The 27,206-nt window shown below is 32.8% G+C and overlaps 1 protein-coding gene and 1 pseudogene across 1 annotated transcript in view; one reads left to right on the top strand and one right to left on the bottom strand.

Moving 5' to 3' along the window:
* The window catches only part of LOC130445363 (zinc finger homeobox protein 4), a 282,274-nt gene that overhangs the window by 179,183 nt on the left and 75,885 nt on the right, over positions 1-27,206 (bottom strand). The gene's annotated exons all lie outside the window — the stretch shown is intronic.
* On the top strand, positions 160-26,589 carry LOC130445861 (40S ribosomal protein S2-like; annotated as a pseudogene).

Raw genomic sequence — 27,206 nt, 5'->3', positions numbered from 1 at the left:
TACTGCAAAAATTACAACTCAAGGTAGCAATGAATCTCTTCTAGATAGAAATAAAGTTCAAGCTAGCAAAATTAACAATTCCCAACACATCAGAAGAGACTGACTCACATATTTCTATCACAGCTAATCAAGAAAATGAAATTTAACAGAAAAAATACAATGAATAGTACTCCAAAGATGACTGTATCAAGAATTGATACCTATAGTGCCACCACTTCGAAAACAACAAGAAGATATGGTATAGATCTACCTTACGAAGGTTATATAGTCATTGGTGTACTAGAAAGAATTAGGCTCAAGGTTAATTTTACAACGTCTTTTTTTTTGACATCAATGTCATGTCCGCATCATGTTGGTCAATCTATTACATTTATATCAAGGGTCAAAGATAAAATAAACTATAAACGTTGAGATTTGGTTAGTATTTATGATTATATAATGTCAAGAAACCAAGAACTGATGGTGTACAACACGAGAAATGTTGCAGGTCATCATGCTGTAGAATGGATTGTCCAGTGAAGACTACAAACGAAACCGTTAACTATCTGAACCTTGAAATTTACAAATTTTATGAATATAAAATTGAGTTTTCATATGAATATTTAACGGTTACTATCCCAATAGGTATTGCGTAAGTATTAAAAATAATTTGATCGGTGTTAAAAGGCATTAATAGAAAATTTATAAGTTCGGTCGCTCCTGCTGATACATAGAAACGATTTATCAATAATTGCTTCGGTTTAGGGGTGCATATTTAAACTGTCATACGGGTACAGTCACAAATTTCATTTAGTTGAGTTCTTAGATCTAAAATATTTCACTTAATACAATTAATGATCTCTTAAATTCATCGACAGATAACATTTTGGTATTGCTTCGTCTCATTTAGTTTGATTTGGTTTAGATTTGATTTATATGAATTATGAATATTCAAACATTATGTTTATATATAGAAATTTCATGCAGGTATGTTGAAGAATTTAAATTTTGGTTGTTCATGTACCTCCAAGGGAACAACTGGGATAAAATTTATATTTGTACGACTGTAAAATATAATTAATGAAAAAAATTTTTACTATATCGTTGCCACAATATATGAATTACGGTTCCTATGGGGAGATCTTACAATTTCACTGTGAAGTTTATACCTAAATTGTTTGCATCACCCTATGATTCTGTCATTAGAAAAGGGCCTCATTTCATGCCTACAGGCGACCAAATATAACATTCCACCCTTGACAATGCTACCAATCTTCTTTATCGGCGAAATAAACGTTCCATCGTAAAAAAATACATTTTGCAAATCAAATCGACAACGTATCGAATTTTTCTATAGCCGAAGGGGTTGTTTTAATCGGTTTCTGTTCGACAGGGGGTGACAAAAGCGGGTCCTTTCTAGAACTAATGTCGTTAAGGGGTTACGCCCACCAAAGCGGGTCGCCAAAATTTTCTTATTCTATAAACTACATTAATAAGTGTTCGGTAAGTAAATTTTGGAAACTTTTTGCAAATTACACGAGACTTATAAGTATTATTTCTCAAATAAAATGAAAATATCAGAGATTTTGTTGAAGGAGAATTTAAGATACGTTTATAATTTATTATTAAATAAATCTCTTCTTTATGTCTCAATGATAATAGGGATTGCGGGAGCCTGCTGGAAGGCTGAACCGATTGATGAAGGCACCTTCTTCAACATTAAAATTCCAGAAAGCAAATCATACGAATTTGTGGTCACTGCTGTAAATATTGCTGGTGTAAATCTTGTTGATCTCTTTAAAAAGTATGAAAATATTAAACCTCCTGTAAAGCACTACAGATTTTTTGTGCGATGTGTGGCATACATTGGAAAATCACCAGCAAAGATTGCTCATTACCTGGGTCTACCTAGTGTTAAAGGATACAAGACATTGTTTCAGACGCTCGGCAGCTCTTCTGGTAGACTTGGGAGTCGAAGTTCTGGAAATAAAGCAACACGAAGGACGGTAATTGTACAGTGTAGCCGAAGGTTATGTTGAGAGTTTATCACAAAATAAGAGAAGAACTTCAGAAAACATTCATACAGGCATACATGTAGATATCACAGCTTCAAATGAATTTAACATTAGACAAGAAGTTCAAGAGAATATTCACCCAGAAAATGAACTTACTTTAAATAACTGTGTCTTTAATAATGTTGTCAATCTTCATAAATCTTAAAATACTATTGAATAAAAATAATGAGATGATAGTCACTTCAAATAATGAATTAATTGCCAGTTTTCACAGTAATTAATAAATTAAATTTTGAAACTACGAAATAAGAGCAATAAAAATAAGGTTAATAGAAATGAACGCAGTACCAATAGAAAAAGGTTTGGATCAAATAGAAAACTAATATACTATTAATATGGAAGAAGCTATAAACCTAAACAAAGCAGTGGTTATATTATGATAAGCAATGATAAGGGGCAAAAATACGTACAAACTATTTGTTTTAAATAAATTATTTGCAATTAACACTATGAAACAATAGTTACTACGCTAAATTACATACATTCTATGTAGCAATAAATACTGAATCTGGTGTTTACCACAGTTTTCTAAAAACTTTCTTTATTAATTTTTTGTATGTACCCAACCTTCAGAATATACGTTTCGTTTCAAATTTCATCAACAAGTTTGAATTGGCCTCAGTTGAGGCACATTAGGAAAATTCCTAGACTTCACAATAAACGTAATAGACAACTCCGCAAAAGCCCCCACAACGTCCTTTGCACAAAGAGCAGTTGCCATATTTGTCCAAAACATAGAATTTCCTTAATTTTGAACTATATTCTGATCCTTGTTGCTCACATATTTGTTATCGATTTTGAATTTTCTGCAAATTTTCTCAAACTAACTCCCAGTTTTCCGTGAGTTACTTTAACCTAAGTTTTCAATCGAAATTCCTGTCCCAACACGCCGACAGATATCGTAAACTGTTTCTCTGACAAAGTGATTAACCATAAACGATTTTTTCAGATCTTGATTTTGTTTGCAATTTGCAATTATTATACGTCGTTTGTTTTCTTTTAGATTTTCCTTACTTAAAACTAATCTTATAACATGTAATGTTTATATTTGGACATTTGACTTCCGCCAAACGAAAATATGGCTTACCAAACTAAGTCAGATTAGATAGAAACTCTCAGTAAAGTATTTGTTAATTACATGCTTCTGCACCTGGTGATTCACAGATTGCAGAAATAACAGAAGATGCCGTAATCTTCTCAAAGCGGTATCATGAAATTGATCATCTAAAAGGCTTTCAACATGATACTGAGCAGAAAGAAAGGTTGGGAAAGGTAATATATTACTAGGAGGTGCATATACTTACCAAAAAACGAGAGCACAAACTTTCAAGACTGAAACACCACAAAAAGTTTCTTACTGTGAGATTTTTCACTTACAGGGCATGAATAATGTAACTGAGTTCAGTAGAAATTGAACAATATAGATTCTGATGCACTAATCATTCCGTCAATTCAATCGAACGCAAAAATGCTTTGAATTGAAAATTTGTAAAAGCGTGGAAGTGATTTCCTTGAAACTAATCCAGATATTAGGTAAGGACTCGTTTAGATCAAGCAAAAGGTAAATAATTATGACAATAATCCTAGATAATCATATTATATAAAAGACTTTACTCTACTATTAGGCTTTGCAATCTGTTAGACCAATTAGCATTTTAGTGTAAGCTAGAGATCTGGCATCATATTAACAATATTCTTTTCTGGTTTGACATTTATTTAAATTTATTTTTACATTTACTCAAATCTATTAACTAAATCAAGTGTCTTTGCACGGTTTAGTCTATATTGTTCTTGGTTATTGTCCAGTAGATTAGCAGCCAGATGGTTTAGGTGGAGCTCCATTCCATGATCTCTTCTCCAGCTGTAGAAGCTTCTAGCTTCTATTGGAGCAAGAGCTGCGGAGCAATGAACCGAGTTATTTTCTTTTCTTCCACGTTAGCCTTCGATATAGATGTAAGCCAAGGTTTTCTAACGTAATTTTTTCATTGGTAAGTTCATTTATAAGGGTGACTATAAAAACTGTTGGATATTTTCAACATTATCAGGATTCTCAGCTGAATGTGATTTAAAAACTTTGTTCATTTAGTTTGCAAATACTACAGCTTTCTCTGCATTTGGTCGTCCTCAGTCTCCATTGAGGTTTGATTTCATGGGTTCGTTTAATTTTTTAGTAGAAATATCTCTCATTTATTTCATTTGGACTCAGTCTTTCAAGGTATATACGAAATTCCGAATTGATCACATTTCTAAGTAGCTCTTTCAGTTCTTTAGTTAGCTTATTTGATTCAAGTAATTTGGTACTTTGCCAGCGTCGTCTACACTTCCTCTTTCTAGAGATTTTTTCTCGAACTGCGGCTGGTAGGTCATGTATTATATAGACTTTGTTAAGGAGTTGCCCAAGACATTACTTAGTAGAAATTTGTTTGGTTCAATAAAAGTTAATTTAAAGCAAAAAACTTTTCATGTCACTCAAAATAATATATTGAGAAAGTTATACGTTTTTAAAATATGTGGTGCTTCTCTACTTGGATAATTAGAAACAAAAAATGTAATTTATTTTACCTCTTCGTTTTTTTGCAATTTGAAGCACTAAAACACTTTATATCTGCAAAAAATTCACTCCAAGAGAAATTTACTAATACTTTAGGATAAAAATTATCTAGTTAAAATTTCAGTTAGTGAAGAAACTGATCTAGGGTAGTTAACAACACTTCTTTCACGTTTAGAAATCGTCACTGCTTCTACCTGCTCCTCAAAAGGTATTGAATATGACAATACTGCTTAAGACGTGATGTAATTTTCGAAAATCTATACAAGGATTAGTTTTTTGAAGTAACCTTCAACGTACAATTTATATGTAAGTCGATCTACTTGTTAAGTACTTTACGACATTATTTTCTATATTTGAAATTATTTCATATTTATTCATTGGTGAAGTATAATTTTATCATTGCTAAGGTGATTTGATTTCGAGAAAAACAGTATGGATTTTTTTCTGATCTAAGTGGTCTGTATAAATAGGGATTCGACCCTCTTCTATTATAAGTTTTACTATTTGAGGAATATATAAAAGGGTGGCTTCCATTCCATTTCAAATAATGGCTTTTATTACAGGCGAGCTTTTTTTAAATTCTTTTTCTATTTGCTTGCTTTCCGTTTCCATTTAAATATATATTTTTATACAAAAAATCATCGTTCATTTTTAAATATTCATAAAATATGATCCATTTTCATCTTTCGTAAGGTATGCTCATTTAAACTACGGACAAACCTCTCATAATCATAGTGAAAATTGAAACTACAATATTTTCTCTCTTTGAACTTTTATCACAAAATCTGTCATTAAAAAGTAGACCAACAGTGTCCTGAAGCTGAAGTCTTATATTCCTCTCAGCCTCAATCAATAAATAAAAAAAAATACAGATAAATGGGAATACTGGAAAACTGCTGATAACAAGTTTTCTATAACAAAACTAGTACTGGACAAACCGATGAACATCAAATCTATTTTGAATATAGTGTATGCTAGACGAAGCACCCATAGATTTTAACAATCTAAGAAGATTCAAGCTAGGAAGTAAGTTAAGTAACTGAACCAAGAACGAACCTATGAAGATTGTGGCAGCTGCTGAGATAATTATGGCAGGAGATCATAAATAGAAATCGACTAAACTGTACTCCTCGCCTTATTATATACACCTTAGTATTGGGATAACTTTCTCGGGAAGACAACGTAAAAGTCAAGCACAAAATGAGTCCGAGGAAAGCAGTCAACGCTCCATGCTACAGCACGATACAGCAACTGTAACTAAAGATGGACCAGAAGACAAATAATCAAGAAGAACACTGTAATATTGTGGAGAGCTAGATACGAACTACACTAGTGAGCAAAAAAATCAACTCAGACGACCCCTTTGAACAAAATCCTGAAGTTTGATTATAGCCTGACCCACCACATAAACCTATACACTCTCCGTTAACATCAAACAAGAATTTTAGTTAAAAATTAACACAAGAGATAAAGCTCAAAAACGGGACCCTATTGCGACAAAGTAAGAGTTAGCGAGAAGTGGCCGGTGAGCTGAATCGAGTCCTCACTGGTGTTCAAGTCTAACAAGACCTCAGAGAAACGCGAGGAGTGGATGGACAGTCAGAACAAGACTTAATGTAGCTAATTTTGAACCAAAAAAGCCAGTTTATGACACCAAATTAATCACGAACCAGTCAGACGAGTGCAGAGTTAGGTTAGGTTAGATGTGCCTGCATGGTAGTAATAAAAGAAGACGATTCTACAGAAGACCTTGAGAAATATTGAGAAAGTGTTGAATAAAAGACAACGTAGCTTCTGAATGAGGTTCTTGGATGGTTTAGCGGGAATTTCAATGGAAGATATAAATGAAGAATAAACACAGCACTTCGTTAAAAATAATGAAATTGTTGTCTATTTTATTATACAACATTTTGAAAACAGTTACCCTCTGTATTAACGTCTTTTACAATAAGACAATAATTTTCATGCTCAAAATATAGTATCTTTCGTTTCAATCGAGAATTCAGACTCATATAACCAAAAAAATTTTTTTATTGTACATTTATATGAATATGTATCATAATATGAAACTTACGTTCATCATTTTCATGACAAACTTCAGTTTTATGCTAATTTCTACGCTTCCATTCAGTATTATATACTTAACCTTGATCAAATCGAGTTTACAATAAGCAACATGTAATAATAAAAAAATCTTCACTTCAAGAAGGGTCCATATGTAAAAATGTCCACGCGCCAAATTCTACGATTTACATACAATATGTATAGTCTGTATGTACTATTGAATCGACAGGTGAGATTGTTAACAACGTACACGCATTTTGCGTGAGCCCATATGCAAAGCATCCTACTTTACCATATCAATGACCACGTTCTACTATTATTATTATTATTATTATTATATTTGGAACACATTTACAAAACTAGTGACTAACCCCTTACCCAGAGGATTTTTTATGTGTCCGTATGCAAAACCTATGCTAATTTCACCCCATGAGGTATGCAAATTACCACTAGTGTTATAATTTAAGGCAGACCAAAGAGTTACTAGACTATTAGACTTGGTCAGAGATATGCTTGTACTTGATGGTTTAGCTGGTTGAGTGGAAGTGTGCTGATGATGGTATTGTATGTCACGGGCACGCGATGTATTGAAAAGAAAAACGACACATTTAAAATTTTCTTTAGTAAAAAAGAATTTGCATACTGATAGTTATTTTGAAAAGTAATCTTATATAAGGGCTTTAGATGTAAACTCATGGGTTACGTTCTTGAGGGTTGAGAAGGATAGGAACGTATGCCAAGTATTTGGCACAGGTTTTTATGATTTCTTTTGTTATGAAATGATGAACAGACTAAAAAACTCGTAAGCAGAAAAATCGCCCCAAATCGCACGCTCAAATCTCTAGCAAAAAAAATTGGATCGAACTATTTATTTTAGGTGTTGCTTTTAATTAGAATTAACTAATCAATAACTCCTGAAGAAAATTTGATCCCGAACTACATATTTCCTCAAGAATTTCTATTTGATTATCAAGGTGGTTTATTTTTCGTAGTGGACTTGTTGTTGAATGACCTACCATTCCGCCAATAAATTAACAATTCAAATATTAAAATTCAAGTGTAAAAAACACTATCAGAATAAAACCTTGTGGTTCTTTACAACCTTCACTGTTGAGTTTGTCTTTTGATTGGTACGTCGATGGTCCCAGAAGTACTTGGCCTGACCTAGAAATTGCGGTAATTGCATGAAAAACATCATTGTATCAGAAAGGATACAAACTGTACAGCGTATGTTTCAAATTTGAGGACGCCACCTTATTTAATATTTGATTGGCAACCATCAATAGTGAACGTTTTTAGTGAATTTGTAAACATGGAAAAAATTGGTAATACAATATTTTGTTTGATAAGCCTTAGCCCAATAAAACTAGAAGCTGACTTTGATTCTACTCTGGGTGAGACTTCTCCTCCGTTATCAACAGTAAAATATTGGGTAGCAGAGTTTAAATGAGGCCGTACGACCTATGAAGACCAGCATCGCAGTGGTCGACCAAATGAGGTGACGACCACAAAGCGGTACTGGATGAGCGTTGACTGCGAGCGAGCAGACATGGTAAGCATTTCAAAAAGTCTAGAACATCACATATTAACTAAAAATTTGTTGGCAATGTTTCACAGATATATCGCTGAATCAAAACAATGGACTGAGAGGGAGAACCGGCTCCAAAAAAAGCAAACAACGTTTTTTTTGGATGCGCGTGGTATAATTTCCTTTGTCTATTTTAAAAAAGGGAAAACTATCAACGGCGAGTATCATGAGAAATTATTGCATTTGAGCAAAGAAACCAAGCAAAAACTGCAACTTTTGACAAAGAATAATGTGTCGTTTCATAAAGACAACGCACCAGCTCACACATCCATTGTTGTAATGGCCAAAATGAATGAATCAAAATTTTAATTGCTACTTCCTGCACCATATTCTCCAGATTTAGCCCCCTCGGATTATTTTCTGTTTCGAGACTCGGTGGTCAAAGGTTTTCCAACAATGAAGAGGTGATGGCTACTTAAAGGAGCTTGACTATTCCTATTATAAAAAGAGTATTAAACCTAGTCAACATCGTAGGGCAAGGCAGCTTCAACGTTATAAAAAACATTTCATTCAGGTATATCAATAATTTACTATGAATAATCATAACAATAAATGTCCTAGCAACATTATATATAAATAATCTACTATATTTTCACCAACTGAACTCGGCGAAGATTATGGAGAAACATAGAAATAATTGGACTAGCAATTCTCAGTTTGAAACCTTAAAATGTAACTGTTGAATCGATTGCCAGTTAAAGCTTTTAACACTAATAAGAATAGATGAATATGACGCAAAACTTATTCAATGAAAATTGAGAAAATATTTTAATTCAACAATCGTTTCAATTATAATATTTGTATTTACAAGCAGTCAATAGAGTTGTCCTACCAAATTTAAGTTAATTAACCGTATCATCGAATGAAGATGTTATTGCCATGTATTGGTAGGTAAAAAATAGAAGAAAATATAGAAAAAAAGAAAAGGAAATGGTGCTTGCATTCTTATATAGCAGAGAAACAGAAAAAGAGAATATTTGTTGCTGCTAAAGATCTTGATAGACATCCAGCAAATCGGATGTCAAATGAATTGTTTTATGAGCTTGTTGAGAAAATAAGACAGTTTCTATTTTAGATTTTTTAAAGTACAAGATAAACATTCATAAGAAGTCATATTTTCGCGTGTGATAATCTCGTTGTAGTGTATATTTACTTTTCCTTTCAAAAAGTTATTAAAAAAAACTTTTGTCACAAAATTATATTGTTTAAGCTGTATTCGCAGCCCTTAGTGACCTTATTTCTCTCCCTATTATAAAAGAGGTATTAAATTACTTAAACCTGAAGAGTAGAAATCTCATAACTTAGTTTCTATCGCTATTAGTTCGCTATAGAGTGAATCGAGGCCAATATAGCTCGAAACATAATCATGAGAAAATATCATTTGAATCAGTTCGAATTTAAGGGTTGTCATTGTTGTTAAGGGATATGCGACCCATTTCATCCACTATTCTCAATGTTACCGTTGTGTAATTGGGATTTTTCTTAACGAATTAAAGGAAGCCGTACAGGTAAATTGATCTAATTTTTTCACAACGGTAACTTATGAACAAAGTTCGTGAAGGGTTGATGCTACCCTTGGTCTCTATTAATAAATTCGTTAATATAATCGTTGGAGGGACTCATATTATTTCATTGATAAACTTTGGTGACATTAACGGCTTTTTATTATATTTTTTTCGTCCACCTCATAATCGATTCATTAAATTTCATTTATTTCATACATTAATGTTTTATCGGCAATAAACAAGTAAAGGCTGATTTGTTTATTATTCTTTATCTGTGAATTACTTCTTCGGTATTTTTGATTGTAGTTTAGTCCAAGTTAGCCCTATAAGACCCAATAATATGCTATTATTTATACGTTTTGACCCAAACGTCGCGCTAATTTAGACTTGTAAGTTATAAAATAGGTAAAACCAAGGAACTATCGGCTGAAACTCGTGGTTATTCTTGAGTGGATAAATATCCATCCACCAGGAGCTTTAGCGATAGAAAATTTTCGGGCAGCCTCGATAAACGCTCAGATCAATGAATCTAGAGATCTGTTTTTGAGTACTTCTACAATGAAAAGGAGATTGAGGGAAGTTAGATTTTTTTGGAAAGGTGGCAGTAAAAACCACAAAACCTAAAGAACATGAAAATTGGACGCGTGAAAAATGTGGGAAAGTTTTATGGAGTAATGGGACAAAGTTTGACGTTATTGGGTCTAAAAGAAGGGTGTTTGTGCGCAGGTCAAAGAAAGAACGAATGTTAGATCCCGACTGTAAAATACGGCAAATGCTTGGTGATGGTTTGGAGATGCTTTGGAAAAAGGGCAAACGGAAACTTGTTCAAAATTGATAGGAATTTGAAGATAGAAGGCTATAAAAAATATCAAAGAAAAATGTAGTACGATCTAGCCAGCCTCTGATCGGTAGAAAATTTATCTTCCAGCATGACAAAAAGCCAAAGCATTCTTCGTAGCTGTGGAGAGTATTTGAAAGAATTGGAGAGAAATAATTTACAGAAAATAATGATTTGGCGAATACAATCGCCTGATCTCAACCCAATTGAGTTATTCTGAAACCAATTGGACAGGGAAGTCAAAAATCAGTGCTTTACTTCCACTTCACATCTCTAGAATATTCTTATAAGCGAATGGAAACAAATAGACGACAATTCCTAGTCGTAATTGTTACAGAAAATGTCAAAATTTTGCACCAAATTGATAGAAGTTAAATCAAAAATTTAAATATGTAACAAGTACAAATTGTTACAAATTGTAGATTATGATTACTATATTATTATCTATTAATGCTTTTTTGGTGGGCAAGAACTGTATTGTATGTATGTTTTAATAAAAAGAGTGTTAAAAAAGAATGTGAAACAAAAAAGCTCCCTCGTAACAACTAATTCACCTTATTTGTGAAGTAAAGGTCATCCTTAACAAAAAGCACGTGTTTTTTCCAGTGTGCGTGAATGAAAATGCACCCCTCGCGTGGTATAGTGTCAAGTAAGGGGTACTGTAGTTGTAGTTGACCGGTGGTGGACAGCAAAGACACCGTCATAGCTCAACAAGTAGAACAGGAACAGTTTTTCCGGTCGATATATTGATTTGTCGACTTGCGGTTTGCACCGACTTTGAATGGTGTCTAGTCTAGTGAATTTCGGCAATAATTTAAGTATTATATAAAAATTGAACACACAGGGTAACAAAAAACGAACCACAGTGTCACTAAACTATTGTCGTCTTTCTTTCGAATGTAAAAGATAATTTTATTTTATATCAAACTGTGTTATTCGTATGTTGTTGCTGCAAATCATGTAAATATGATATTTGTGTTCGATATATATATATATATATATATATATATATATATATATATATATATATATATATATGCTAAAATCAAAAATATTCAAAATAAAGCAGCCCGAGGTGAATTTTGTCGATCGATTTGATCAAATCATAATTGAACATTATCAACCACAAAATTTGCGACAGCAAACAAAAACTTAAATTTTGTACACCATTTAATAGTTAAATTTTTCGACCAAGAAATTTTTGGATTTTAGTAAAAACTGCAAAGCTCGATGAGATTATGTTTACCAGACTATAAAACCACTACACGCACGCTACGTCTGGCCAAAGCACCCAAAACTTTTAGTTTCAAGGTATTTTGAAGAAAACAGACTAAACTGTTTTATAAGACAATAAACGCGACTTGTTAGATACGGTAGGACCCTGGTTGTTCTTTGTTTGGGCTGATAAATCCTTAGAAACAAATTTGAGCAACTAGATCCTTTTCAGAATTCATTTATTCACTTAAAATGATTTTTTTTATACATACGTACTTATCTATATAGGTCTAGAATTTCTATAGATTAAACGCAGTATATTAGTCGGGAGGTGTATGAAACTAGAATAATTTACTTCATTTTCTGTTTCAAAACTCATTTTTTTATGTAAAAAGCAAGCTCAAAAGAGTAAACCTTATTACTTTCTATTAGTACGAGTGGTGCCTACCGCATGGAGACGCCTGTGGATCTTGAACTTCTGTAGGTTGTATCGTTTGGGAAAGACGTCCCTTGGTAGCTGATTTCATAAGCTTGGGCTTCTTCAAAGAAAGGAGTCCCAATAAATTGACATTATAGGCGTCTGCAGGCGAACAGCCAAAGTCAACGACGTTAAGATTCAAAATTAAAGAAAATTAGATTAGCAGCATCACTAATTTCCATGTTCCGATCTTCCGTTCGTTGTAAAAGTCTCCGGTAGCTTGTAGAACACATTGGTGGAAATATGAGAGATTTTTCCAATACTCTACACCTTATTTGTACCTCCTTTTGTATCTGGGAGATTCAATTACAGTACCGTGGATGCCATTTATTACTATGAATACTTTTCAATGGACATTTCCGCTGTTTTTTGTGAATAACTAAAATTCTATTACTCGGAGGGCTATAAACCTGCTAAAGCAGTCCGATTTTTTCGAGTTTTTTTCTCGTTTTCTTTGTGTTAAAAGCAATATTAAGGACGTATTCCATATATTTGATTCTGACTTGTAAGGGATGAAGATATACTCAAATCACATATTATTTATTTCCTAGGAAGTTCGCGCCAAATCAAATATCTCTTTTTGGAAACTATCACAAGAATCTCTAATATTTTATTGAAGAAAGTCAGTCTCAAATCGAACAATTCAAGACACTTATTTCCCTATCGTTGACTGAATCGCTATTTCTAGATTTTCAAGAACTTTGCTACAATATTTAGTGATACTAAACAGGGAGAATGGAAAAAAGAGAGATAAAAAATGGTATGACCAAAAGTGTGAGGAGGTAAGAGAACAAAAAACAAAGAGGGATAAAAGCGAAAGACGGCAAAACAGAACTTCACCTACAAGAGATAGGAAATATATGGAAAGACTTATATAAAGACTTAACGAGAAAGAAAAAATCAAAGCTAATAAAGGAATGTTGTTAACAGAGGAAGAGAGGACGAGGTAAAATGAGGTACAACACAAAATAAGAAAACGAAATGATAAAGCCTCTGAAGAAGATGGAATAGAACCGAAACTTTTTAAATATGGCGAAGAAAAGCTAAATAAACATATTCATTAACTAATAGAGCATATATGGATACAAAAATCCAGACGAGTGGAATGGCATAATCACATCAATAAAGAGATATGTGAGAAATATTGAGCAAAAAAAAGAGACGAAGAAGAACTTAAAAGAACCGAGAGAGATTTTGAGAACTATAACAGGTCCAAACATAATACAGGAGGGAGAAAAGAGAGCAAAGGAAAACGAAGGAATAGAGAAAGAGCTGGAGAAAGCAAATATAGTGAGATACATAAAAGCAGAAAGACCCAACGGGGCTGGGCATATAATGAGAAGAAAACCAACTGAAATGACCAAAGGAATAATGCAATTGACCTTTTTGTGGTCAAGGAGAAGACTTGAAGAAACGAAATAAGGACATAAAAGCGCTTAATATAGAGAACTGGGGGGCAAAATGCCGGAATCGAAAAGAATGGAAAATGATAACAAAAGCAGCCAAGACAAACGATAAACTGGAATGAAATGAAAAACGAGGAGTATTCTACTACAAAAAAGGATTTTAGAGCCTTAAAAGCGATAGCCATAATCCAAAGGATTGGAAGACTTGATGATGATGATTTAGTTTTGTAGTATTGCCAAACCAATTCTGCAAAAACACGGCTGTTGTACACATCAAATAACCGCCCTTACAAATTAATTAAATACCTTTTTATTAGATGGAAATTCCATTTACGGTAAATTATATAAATATATATATATTATTAGTTTTTTGAAACGTTTAGACAACAATAGACGTTATAATCGATTTCCAGTTACAAAGTCTCAATACGGAGAAAATTAATTCACGACGAAAAATTATCTAACAATTTTTTTAATATTCATCGACCTTTTTGTTACACATTCATCAAAGAAACACGCTATTTGAAAATATACGGCGTCAAAGACGTACGCTCGGTTATATTCCTCGAATGAACAGTATGGTTTAGATTCAAAAAAAACCTAAAAGAAGTCAATTTACTCTATAATGAAATTATATACAAATGCAAATATCGCTAATGGAAGATTGTTTTGTCGAACTATTGGTTTTATAATCGATGTTTTTAATTTTTAAATCGAAATATTTGATGATATCATTTCAATAAATACGATCCCATGACTATTCCACAAAAAGGACGTCATCAATTAGAAACCGTCTTCACCCTTTGCAATAAACTGTATCAACTATATTTTCGTTCCAGTAGTGTAATAATGGATCAAAGTTTCATCCATAGTTTTAAGAATTACAAAATATTGCGCTTTTGGTCCAAAAAGAGCAAAAGCCCTTATAACTTACAGACCAATTGTGATATAGCAAATGCGTTCTTTTGATATATCCATAGCCTCCTCTTTTTCCATAACCTTTAATTAACGATCTTCTTCTTCTTCTTTGTGGTGATGGGCTCAATCCTTTAAATTAACGATCATTTTATATTATTTGGTGAACATTTTCGGTGATATTGTCGCAGTTTTAAGCCGTCTCGTTTGATTACAGCTGACCACAATTTTAACATAATAAGTACTAACCTACACAAAAATGTTTTATTCTTTTTTAGTTCATATCGCTTTGTTTTTCAGACTAACGCTCATAATAGATACCGAAATAACACCCAATTGCCGTCATTAAATCGATGAAGTTTCTAAAATATTTCACGAAACACATATCCAACATCCTCGAAACCTAAACGTGTGACCAGTAATTAATATCATTTATATAAATATCTAAAACCATCTTAAAATATTGTTTATCATAATTGCACAGTTGTCAAATGTACCAATTGTTAAGGTTTATGAACAAAATCCACGTTTACGGTTGATCAGTTTGGGGATAACCAGACGAATAATTTACGACATTTAGTCAGAAAGAAAGTCAATATCAGACAGAAAAGCAAAAAAATGCCAAGAAAGAAGAAGGGATAAGATTTGGTAAAAACCGTTCACCGAAAATTGGGAATCAGTTTCCTAAAATTGGGCAAAAAATTCAAAACCGATAAAAATATGTAAGCAACATTCTAAAGGAATGGAATGTAGTTCAAAAATCAAGACCCAAATACTTGAAGCCTCAGTGACAAAGATTTTTCGTTCGTTAAGTGTTGGAATGGAAATAATAAGACTTATCATTGTCAGAAAGACGATAAAGTAAATTCAGAAGTTATTTCAAAAGACACAAATAGTTCAACTCGAACGTGTTGGTGTTAGCTTCTCATGGTCGTTCTTCAGCATACATTTGGCCTCCTGGAAATTCTGTAACCACCAAAATATATGAAAAAGAGTATTCTAGATTATTGCAGTTTATAAAAAAGGATCTTAAAGGAAATTTTGTGCTTTAGTCAGATATTGCAACTGCTTATTATACAAACGACGTTGTAGGAGCTTTTGCAGAGTTGGATATTGGCAAAATTGGAAACGAAACGTATATTCTGGGTTGGGAAGCAACTACACATGAAAAATTAAAACATAATCAAAACTTTAGAATGAAAATGTAACAATTATTTTATAGAGTAAAGTGCAAAAATTGTATTTCTGGTTTTTTATCCCTATACCCTTACATATAAATGATTCCGTAATGATATTCCACACACTGTATATACCTTATTTAGAATGCAAATAGAAAAAGATGGTTGTGAGATGTATGTATCATCACTATTATACAAGGTGTTATGTCAAAAGTATCTCTCAACTTTACAAATTGTTTCTCCAAGGTAATACTTTCGTTTATCAGACTTAGTTCCACAAAGAACTCACGATATTTTGATTTATACGTATTAAAAATCTTTTTTTGTTTGTTTTAAAACTGCTACCCGCAAAATCGTATCTAGATAATTTTATAGAGTAGTAAAAAGCATGTGAGTAGGTACCATGATTCATTTCTCATTGTGCAAAAGCTCATAATGATAGTTTTATACCATTTATTTGAAATCAATATGGGAAAACTAGAATTTAAACTTCCAGGAGGAACCATTCAAAAAAAAAACGATATTTTATTGATAATACAAAAATCGTATTTCTTAATGTACGCCCTTGCTCATGTAATATATGAAAGTAAATTATTGATTGCGTCCGATACATAATTATATTCCGAGGTAGGGGTGATTAGTGAAACTACCCCTGATTGGTTGGTTTAGGGTTGAAAAAATGACTCACGCAGGGTGTAAAGTATTGACTAAACAATTAGTTCTACCCTTAAAATATATTTTTATATTAGTTTACGTTATACTTACTTGGATTTCTTGTTAACGAAATCTGGAGGGATGTATAAAAATACATAGTTTCGTAGGGGTAAATAGGATAGTATTGGGGTTGAAATTTATGTAAAGATTGAAAAAAATGAATTTTGATTCATGACAAAATTTGCGGTCGACTAAACAAGAAGATAATAATGGAATCACTTAAACATATGTTTAACTCTAAAAGAAGCCTTTACACCATATTAGAAGGAAAGGAAAGGTCATAAAAAGCTTGCTGAATGTTGGGTTGAAACTATGCAATATAATGGACTATATATACATCAAATATTTAATGAACAAAATAAACTTACGGAATATGAGTATGAAGATGCGATAGGCAAAGCAATGTCAAATAATTCAGAGATTCCAAGATAAAGAGTCGAAATAGTGGGGACTTTTAGGACCTTGAAATGGACACTCTAAGGTAGATAACCTCTAAATTTGGCAAAAGTTACGAACAGAGGCAATCAAAACACGTAAATATAGAAGCAATGGAGCTCCTCTACAATAATAAGAAGCCTTTCAAATTAGTTATCAAAACTCTTACTAAGTCAGAACTTTAGATTTTACATTTATAATTGCAAATGGAACAAAATTGTTCATTAATAGCGTTGATGTCCACATTATAATGATGAGAAAACCTTCGAGATTTCTTTATAATATGGAGAAGAACATGAGAATTCTGTAGTAGAAAATTTATTGCATACAAATTTTTTTATATCCACATTTATTCTTTATTGATGTCATTTCTATATAGAACGAATTTCATGAACCGAATCGAATACAACGCATATTATTCCACAATTGATACCTGCCTAAAATCGGTTCGTTATATTTCTTTGTCTTGGACTTATCTCTCAATAAATTCACAACCTCAATTTCTTGTTACCAAAACGTTAAATCACATATATTCAAATGTACATACGTCAAATATTTTGCTGTACGACTCTGAAGGTATCGAATATTGCACCTTTTCTGTTACAGAACATCCTCAAACTTATTAATACCCTTATTGCGGATGATATAATACATTTCCACCCTTTTTTTTTGAAATTAGAACCGCAGGTAATTTTTTTCGTAGTATGGGGACTATACAGTTGATACTTTCAAAATAGAACTAGAATTTATCTACAAAAATATTTTTTAATTTCATTATATACATTAGTAGATTTCAGGGATAATTAATAAACTTAATAACGAATATAATGATGTTAAAAACTATATAAACTGTTTAGAGAGGACATGAGTCAAGAGTCAAACAACAACAAAAACACTTGAAATAGATAAAATGAAATAATTATAAATATATGTAGAAAAATGTGAGCCTCCAACAAAACATAAACATGGAGTGAATCTACATAACATTTATCTTTATCCGAAAAATGTAAAGATACCTCCACATATAACTGAATTGAAATCAGTTCTTTTAATCTGGGCCCTTGTAATGTTTGAAATGAAATTTTTTCTCTAGACATAGAGCCATTTCTTGAAGTAGCATAAAGATCACTTCTCCATAACATGCTCCATAGCTATTGAAGAAACCTACCCTTCTATATATAGTGTGTCAGATAGAATAAGACAGTTGCTAAATAGAAAGTAGTCAATTGAAAGAAATTCAATTGAATGAATCGAGGAGAAAATGTAGTTTCTTGAAAATACAGTAATAGAAAGGTGTGCACTAGGCAGATTAAAACCTAAGTAGTATCTGATGATCATAACCACCCTAAACATGAGTATTTAACATACAATAATGGGAGAAATTGATAAAAAAGAGTCGAAGATTGGACCATAGTCGAGTTAACACGATCCACACTCTTTTGGGAAACTACTACGTGAAGAAATTGAATAAAGTTAAATGTCAAATTTGTGTATTAGCAGGGGAAATATCTAACTAGATATTTGTTCAAAACGGGACACTACAGAATCTATATGCAGACTGCTAGACAATTTTCCACATCTGATAATATGAACTCCATTTTTTATATTGAATATTATAGAGGCACCAAAACAAATTCCATGGATTAAGGCCCAGGAGCCCATGTTGATTAGAATTTTTCTAATTCGGTCACAAGCTTTTCTTAATAATTATTAATGTTCGTGGCAGCTGGTACTCATTCAAACACGTACACTACCAGACAAAAGTTTCTGCCCACCGCAAAATTCATTCGATAAACTTCGAAATAATACACAGCAAAATATGTATCTACCAGGAGCATTTGCAATAGAAAACTTTTAGGGCGCCATCGAAAAATCACATTAGCTGAAGATAAACGATTTATGGTTCCAGAGATAGCAGCTCAGATCAATAAATCTGGAGATTTGCTTTTGAGTACTTCTATAAAAGATTGGGAGAAGACTTTTTGGAAGGGAGGCATCGAAGAAACCCATTTTAAAACAACAAAGTAAAATGAAGATGTTGTGAATAGAAAATTTATTTTTCAACATGACGACGATCCCAACCATTCTTTCAAGCTGTGTGAAGAATATTTGAAAGCATTGGAAAAGAAGAAGGTACTGAAAGTAATGATTTGGACGTCATAGTCGAACTGAAGATACATCAATGCGTAAGCTACCAGCGCGTTGAGTATCGATTTAGGCACTTTTATTAAAAGTCCAAGAGCCCGAACCAAAAAAGTAGGTAGTGAAAAAAACGGGAACTGGTATTTTTTTTTAAATGTTCAGGGGTGTCCCCTGAATGTGAATCCAAGTAGGCGTCATGGGGGACTTCACTTCAGCCGTCATCTTGAAAAACACGTTTTATTAAATATCTCTCGAACCGCGCATCGTAGGATAAAAATTAAACAAACATTATTGTAGATAATGAAATTTTCCATCTTTTTTATTTGAGTTTTTTTTCTGTATAACGCATAGGTTTTTAATTATAACGCTCCAAACTTTTTTCGATATGGTTTTTGCTAAATATTTAGTTAATAGTCAATGATAAATTAAAAATGGTGGTAACTGAATCGTAGAGCATAAAATTTTCTATAAATTTCATTGGAAACCTATGCGTTACAGAAAAAAAAGTTTCAAATAACAAAGATGGTAAATATTATCTACAGTAATGATCTCCACAATTTTTGTCGTACGATGCGCGGTTTGGGAGATATTTAATAAAACGTATTTTTTTAAGATGGCGACTGAAGTGAAGTCCTCCCATGACGCCCACTTGGATATACATTCAGGGGACACCCCTGAACAATCTGAAAATATTCAAAAAAAATACCTGTTCCCGTATGTTTTTTACAAAAAAAAATTGGCTCTTGGCCTATTTATTGACGCGGTTTAAGCAAAGAATAGTAGTATTTTAGACGTTGATTCATAACCTATAAAAGACAGTTGTTTGCAAAAACCGAACGCGTTTGAAGTTGCAATCAGAATTGACTGTCAAACCTATTAACCAGATCTTGTTTCCAGTGAATTAATAATATAATTTCGATATGAGACTATGTTGCAAAATAAAGTGATTATGAAAAGAAAAATGTTTTTGTTAGATGAACCATCGTACGTTCATTTCATGTAGTTGAGTGAATATAAACATCTCACGAGCTCTGCTTTTATAATAAATAAATAAAGATATACTTTATGCTTGAGCTGGATTTTCGTATACATACATAGTTTCTTACCCTCGTAATTCACTTAATAAAATGTATTTTGAAAAAGTAGGAAGTAGTTCAGTTCTCATATAATAAAAATCGTTCATAGTCCGTTAAACTTGTATAAAATAAATATACCAACGTTCGAAAGGACTAACAAAGTTGTTAGACAAAATTAGGAGAAGGTTACAAAGAATTCGGGTACAGAATAGTTGGTAATAATAAATATCCGGTAGGCTTTCAGTCAAGTCTTCTTTTTTATATATTTATTAGAGTGTAATTTAACGCATACTCATGTTTTAATTTCCAAACCGACTCACAAAAACGTTATTAAAATTTAGTTAGTAATGAAAATAACTATTAACAAAGATGTGTTAGCTATGGTTTCCTTTTTTTTCATTCGAACTAAATTATCTACCAAATCAGGAATGCGAGATTAAAATATAGTTATTAGTTCCTTATTTTTTTAATCCCTAGCTGATTGGAAATCACAAAAGGCATTACTTCTTTAACATTCTTTATGCTTCTCGTGCGTTTAAAATCGTATTCTATGACAACAGAATACGAGGTGAGACCCAGTCAAATTTATTTATTTTTTTTTCAAATAGTCTCTTATTCTCGTGAAGTCACTTTTGGAAGTTAGTTGACAAATGAATCGTGTAAAATGTCACTCTAATGTGTTAATTCTTCCGATTTATTTTGTTATATTTGCGGTGAATAAACATCTAAAACCCAAAAAGGCTATTTACGCTCTTAATTAAGAAGTGCCACACATCTGCTGTATCTCATGTCACAGAAATTTTACTGGTTGGTTAAATGGACAATCCCTCATTCGGAAGAAGGTCCTGTGCCTGTAACAGTTTACGGTGTTAAAGGAAGTTCAAGCAATTCTGAAATTGAAATAGAACTTAAAGCTCCCATCAATTCTGAAGCACCGCATTTGATTAACCAATCGGAGGTTAATTTCTAACAAGAGAAGCTGAAGAAGTATTCAAGACTAGAACAGTTGAATTTTCTTAAAACGGCAGTTGAAGTACCGAAAGCGTCACATTTGATATGTTGTTTTCAAAAAAGAACGACTTAGTGTATGGTAATGACATTGAGGGCTTAGTTTTAAAACTGGTTTATGAACACAGTTCAGAGGAATGGAGACTTCATTGATTGTTCAATGTCAAGTCTAAAGGCTTTACTGCTCCATCAGGGAAATAAAGTTCAATTTAGAAGAAACATACATTATAAAACTAGTGTTGATAGAAATGATAGAATATAGCTATCGAGGGTTAATCTGTGCAGATTTGGTTTCAGTGGAGCAGCTGGGAGAGAAATGAACATTGCTTAAGAGCAATATAGGCGCCAAGAATTGTTTACGTTTCTGGACAAAAAAATGTGAATAATTAAGTTTTAGTTAACCCCGAAAAGACAACCATAACCATCTTTGCATATCAAATCATGGCTAATCAAAAATTTTGTAAGAGAGAAGCGTGCACAGCGTTTGTCAAAGTTTGGGTTTCTACAGATTTCTTCAATATCATAACCTCAACATCACTAAGCTTATTATTAATTGGGATGTAATATACATTTTTTATATTTCCATCCAAGTTTTTTTTCGGAAAATACAGACACAAAGAGCATGGAGAGCGCTTTCATCAATTAAAAAGCAGTACCAACGAAAATGGGAACCAGCATTGCTTGTAGGCTACTGTTGGTCTTCAATTAGGGACATACCGGACTCCTAATATAGAAGATATGTGAAATGATGTAAGAAAACATGTTTTTTTAGTGACGATAATAATACCAATAAATGTATTTCTCACAAAAATGTAACGTCACCTCATTTAGTTTTTTTTTACAAGAATTACGTAATGTTACCCAAGAGGAAAATATTGAGTAATAATTTCTTTGTCGCTTAGAGCAATTTATTTATTTCTGAAAGGGCGTCTGTCATATTTTGACAGTTGAACTTAGAACGTAATTTGAAACCGAATGAAAGTACTGAAAATAATGAAATGAAAGCAGCGCTCTAGAAAATGAGGTGCTCAAGGAAGAGAAGATTAGTGCAAAGAAACTTCGTTGAGGAAACGATAACTAACTAAAATGTGAGATAGTGCAAGGGCATTCTTATTAAAGTTATAAGGAAATTGATTATAGGCTAAGATTGAATTTTTAACTTTGAATTTGAAAATTGTGCGTTTTTTGTCTGATGTTGAATAATCTCGATAGAAAATAGATTTGAATTGTTTTTTAATCGATTTTAAAACAGAAATAATCATCTCTTGCTATTATGACATCATATATATATAGCCCTAGATCATCAAATATGATGCGATCAAAATGAAGCTCAAAATCATAACTGAATCATCCTATTTTACGCATAAAAATCAGGTTTCTCTGAGATGAGTTGATTGCTGTTCTTAGGCAAGTACCTTTTGAATTTTTCGATCCAATTTTAGGTCATATTCTTTTAGGTGCTCGTATTTTGGAGAACAACTACTATGTCGTCTCGTCTCTGAGACAAATCGAATTGAGTCCAAGATAAGGCTCGTTTTCATTAAACTCGGGCTTTATAATATATATTGGTGATTTTGATGTGAACAAAAATGTTTAAAAAACAGTTACCATCATCTTTTTGTTTACCTGACCAACAAAAGTTATTTAAAATTCAGATTATTCACGGTTTTACGTCTAGTTTTAAGAAGGCCCGTTCTGTATTTATGCTTCAACTCATTTTCAAAAAAATGTATCTAAAAATAGTAATTTTACTATACTTGAGTCTTTCAGCAAGTTAGTGTATGGTGCTTCCTGTTCTAATCCGCAGAATCTGATTATTGAGACATCCATTAAAGGCAGATCTGATCTCTGTCTTTGTCGTATTTTTATTTTGTTGTCGTTATGTTGTCTTTTTTTTTTCGTTTTGTTTTAACATATTTCTTCCAATTTTGTATCGAAAAAATCATATATTCTTCTAGTTTATTAGCTGTATGGTACTTCTGGTATCCACAACAAGGTAACTACATTTCGGAATACCCTATGCTCAAGCTCTTTTTTGGATCAGTCATTTCGATTAAAAATTATTTGGTTTTGTACCACAAACTTATATTTTCATTTTAAATAAGTGCATTCCACATATCTTTATTATACTTTAAACTTTCCATTTATCATGAAAGAAATAATGATAAAAGAAGGCAACAACCCTTAAATGGAATTTTTTATAAAAATATTTCAATAATGTGCACAAAAAAGACGCTCGATTCACCAAGACAATGCGAATGCGTATGATTTCTTTCATAATACATCTTGTAAAGTCTTCTCAACCCCTATAAGCAAAAATATTCCTTCTGTGCCGTATTGATTTTCATCCACATCCAACGAAGTAGTCAGCGGGTGTGTGTGTATAAAATTAAGCATGTGCATTTACAATAAACAGCAGGGCCGCTGTTTTATATACTAGACACTGTATAATGAATTTGTGTTAGTCTGTCCTTTATAAGCGCGTTCTTAACTCTCTATCAGCATCTCAACATATCTTTCAAAAACCTCTCTTCTACTATGAAAAAAATTAAGATTTTGGAATAAAAAAATTAATTGGTAAGTGATCTTAATACGAGTGTTGCTACTTTCGTTTCGAGATGTGGCAACACTGATATGAATATGACAAATTTGACAATGCTATCATAAAGTTTGACATTTTTAATAGTGAACATGTTGCCATATATATGCTATTTGAGTTGAAACACCATCTTGAGTCACTGTATTTGCTGGTTTTTCAAATTCAATCGTGGTCGCACCTTGCTCCATTGTGAATTTCGTGAACGTCGTTCAAAATCGGTTGTACCAGAAAACCATGAGATTGAGGTATACTGGGCAACAATCAACTGTATGGGTCTTTCAAGACGAGCCAAATCCATCAAAAATTGTTTGCACACGAAGCCCTTCGATGCGAATTGTCGCCTGTTTTTTCGGATTAACCATTCTTCTAGAACAACGTAGAACGGTCAATTCTGAATAGTATCCCAGCAGTTGTTTGCCAGAAGTGTTCGAAAAAGTCGCAGAAGACGTATCATTCCCGACCACAACAATGCGAACTCGTCAGTTCAAACAAAAATGTTTTTTAATAGTCAAAGCATCGAATTTATGGGTCATCCACCGTTTAGTCCTTGTTTGGTATCCAATGATTCCTTCTTATCAGCATAGATCAAAAATAAATGGCAAGGTCAGCGTTTTTCTACACCTGATGCGTTCAAATCACATGTTTTGGAATTACCTCAATCGAAAATTGATCTTACGATTAATGAAGAATATTTCGAAAATCTCTTTACAAATAAATTTATTATCGACAAAAACTGTTCTGGCATCAACTCTCAATGCAAAATGCTGCATCTGGATTAGAAGTCGTATGTTGAGAAAAGTAGTAGTAGTAGTAGAAGCAAACAAAAGCCACCAGCAGTCGACGAAAAAATGAAAAATCAAAGTTTAACATCCTTCTGGAATCGTCAAAAGACGTACACATGAAACAAGTCTTAAGATTGAGTGTGGGTACAAAAATCAGTACATTCTAAGACAGTTTAGCAAGTAAAGTAGGCTTTGCCTGAGAATGTTATAAATTCCAAAAAAGAAAAGAGAAGTTTTGGTTAAAGCGGCTCACTGAAACTGGTAGTCAGTATGTAAAAATTGGGTAGAAAATTCAAAATCGATAAGAAATATTGTAAATGAACGGGATTTAGTTCAAAAATAAAGAAAATCATATATCCTGAGAAGCAGCAATTGGAACGAAAAAGTTTTCGTTCGCTAAATGTTTAAAAATCATTATCGACGACGACGAGTCATATTTTACTTTGGACGGGATTGCAAGGACGAATGATGAGGCTTGTTATTATCAGAAAAGCGAGAAAGTACATTCAGAAGAGTATTTCAAAAGATACAACAAATTCAACTCGAAAGTATTGGTGTGGTTGGCAATATCTTTTCTTCAGCAACTATTTGTCCTTTTGGAAATTCTGTAATCGCCAAAATATATGAAAAACAGTGTGTTAGATCTAGATTAATGCATAAAGAAAAAGCATTCTGAAGCAAATTTTGTGTTTTGGTCAGATATGTGCATTACGCAAAAGACGTTGTGGGAGCTTTTGCAGAGGACAATTCAACGTTGTTGTTACTTAAAACAAGTAGTACATCCTGAAAGTTAGAAAGCAACTACACATGAAGAATCAAGAGAGAATTTTTAGCAAACTCCAGCTTCAGTAGGTACTTTTGTTTAATGCAACGGGCCATTCAGAGCTTCTTAAGTTTTTCTTCAAACATTTTGAATATATCTTTGTTCACGTATTGTGGCAAAGTAGTCACTTTCCATCTATGTTCCCGTTTCCTTCCTCATTTTATTTTTTTCCCGCAGCCCTACAGCTGACAGGTTGAAATTTCAACCACACCCAAAGGACACAACCGGTACACCACAAAATTTTTTTTTAATTCTCGAATGAAGTGGGAAGTCGATAAAATTTCTTCAAAAATTCGAATGTTACAATATAAATAAATTAGAAGTGACCACTGTGCCATAATACGTGAACAACGGAATATTCAAAATGTTTGAAGAAAAACGTAAAAAGCCGAATGGAATTTTACACCATCAAAAACAAAAATTAGGAATTGTGTCTAATCATAATACATTATTTAATAGAGTAAAGTGCAAATAATTGAATTAAAATAAATAGTTTGTGTGGATTTTTTGCCTCCACACCCTTAAATCAAAAAACTATGTAGCTGTAGCATCTATGAAAGCTAAAATTGAAAATATCAACAACAAATGCGATACAATGACAATGGCTGGACGCAGCTCCAGCCAGTGGACGTGGTGGTTTTGGTGGTAGTGAGTGCGGTGGTAGCCGAGGAGGTACAACAGACCGTGGTAGAGGTCGTAAACACAAACGCAGAGGAAGAACAAAAAGAATGGATACCAGTCACTAAATTAGGAAGTTTGGTGAAAGATAGAAAATTCGATCACTCGAAAAAATCTACATGTTTTCGTTGCCCATTAAGGAATTTGAAATCATCGATAATTTTATTGGGCCCCACCTAAATGGCGAGGTATTGAAAATCATCCAAGTACATAAACAAACTCGTGCCGGTCAACGTACTCGATTCAAGGCTTTTCTTGTTATTGGAGGCAGTAAAGGTCATATTGGTTTGGGTGTAAAGTGCAGTAAAGAAGTTGCTGCAGCTATCAGAGAAGCTATTTTTTTAGCTAAGTTATCTGTAATAACTGTCCGTAAAGGTTACTAGGATAACAAGATTGGTCAACTTCACATAGTACCTTGCAATGTAACTGGTTAATTCACATGGTACTGGAATCGTATCTGCTCCTGTACCTAACAAACTTCTTCAGATGGCTGGTATTGAGGATTTTTATACTTCAGCTAAAGGTTCAACTGCAACATAGGGTAATTGGGATATAAGATAGAAGAATTTGCTGACTATTTGTGGAAGAATCATCGTCCTGTTACTGGATCTTCACGGAGAGTGCTCAAGATTGCATAATTGTGATGTACGATTTTAAATAAAAAAATTTAATAGTAGTTTAAAAAGATTTTAGTAGGTCAGAATAATTTCTTTTCCTTGTACAACACGTAAACTATAATCTAACGTAACAATTATTCCGTACAACGTTGTTAGCACCTCAAATTTTATTTTAAGATTTAAATTACAAATAAATGAAACCGCTTCGGTACGAGAATCGAAAAAAAAAATAAAGGTGTGATAAAAAAAATCATAAACTTAAAATATACCATGTTGGATTTAACTGCATTCTACATATATTCGAACAGTATCATGCCGAGTCGGTAGTGCGGCCCTTTTTAAACCGTCAATCTTCCACACTGACCGATCGTAGTTATATGAACTGACCGACTGTATTGACACCTACCGGGCCGAGTTTGTGGTGACATGCTATGAAATAGTCTTTATTACCATAAGGAATCGAATCAGTATATGCGTACTTTAAAACTATATCTCATTCTTTTATTTGATTAGGTTTATTTGCTTCGATATCGATGTGGC

This window comes from Diorhabda sublineata, chromosome 6 (genome assembly GCF_026230105.1).
Source record: "Diorhabda sublineata isolate icDioSubl1.1 chromosome 6, icDioSubl1.1, whole genome shotgun sequence".
In the NCBI taxonomy this organism is placed as follows: Eukaryota; Metazoa; Arthropoda; class Insecta; order Coleoptera; family Chrysomelidae; genus Diorhabda; species Diorhabda sublineata.
Note: the sequence above shows the minus strand (reverse complement) of the source record. Positions and strands in the feature narration are given on the sequence as shown.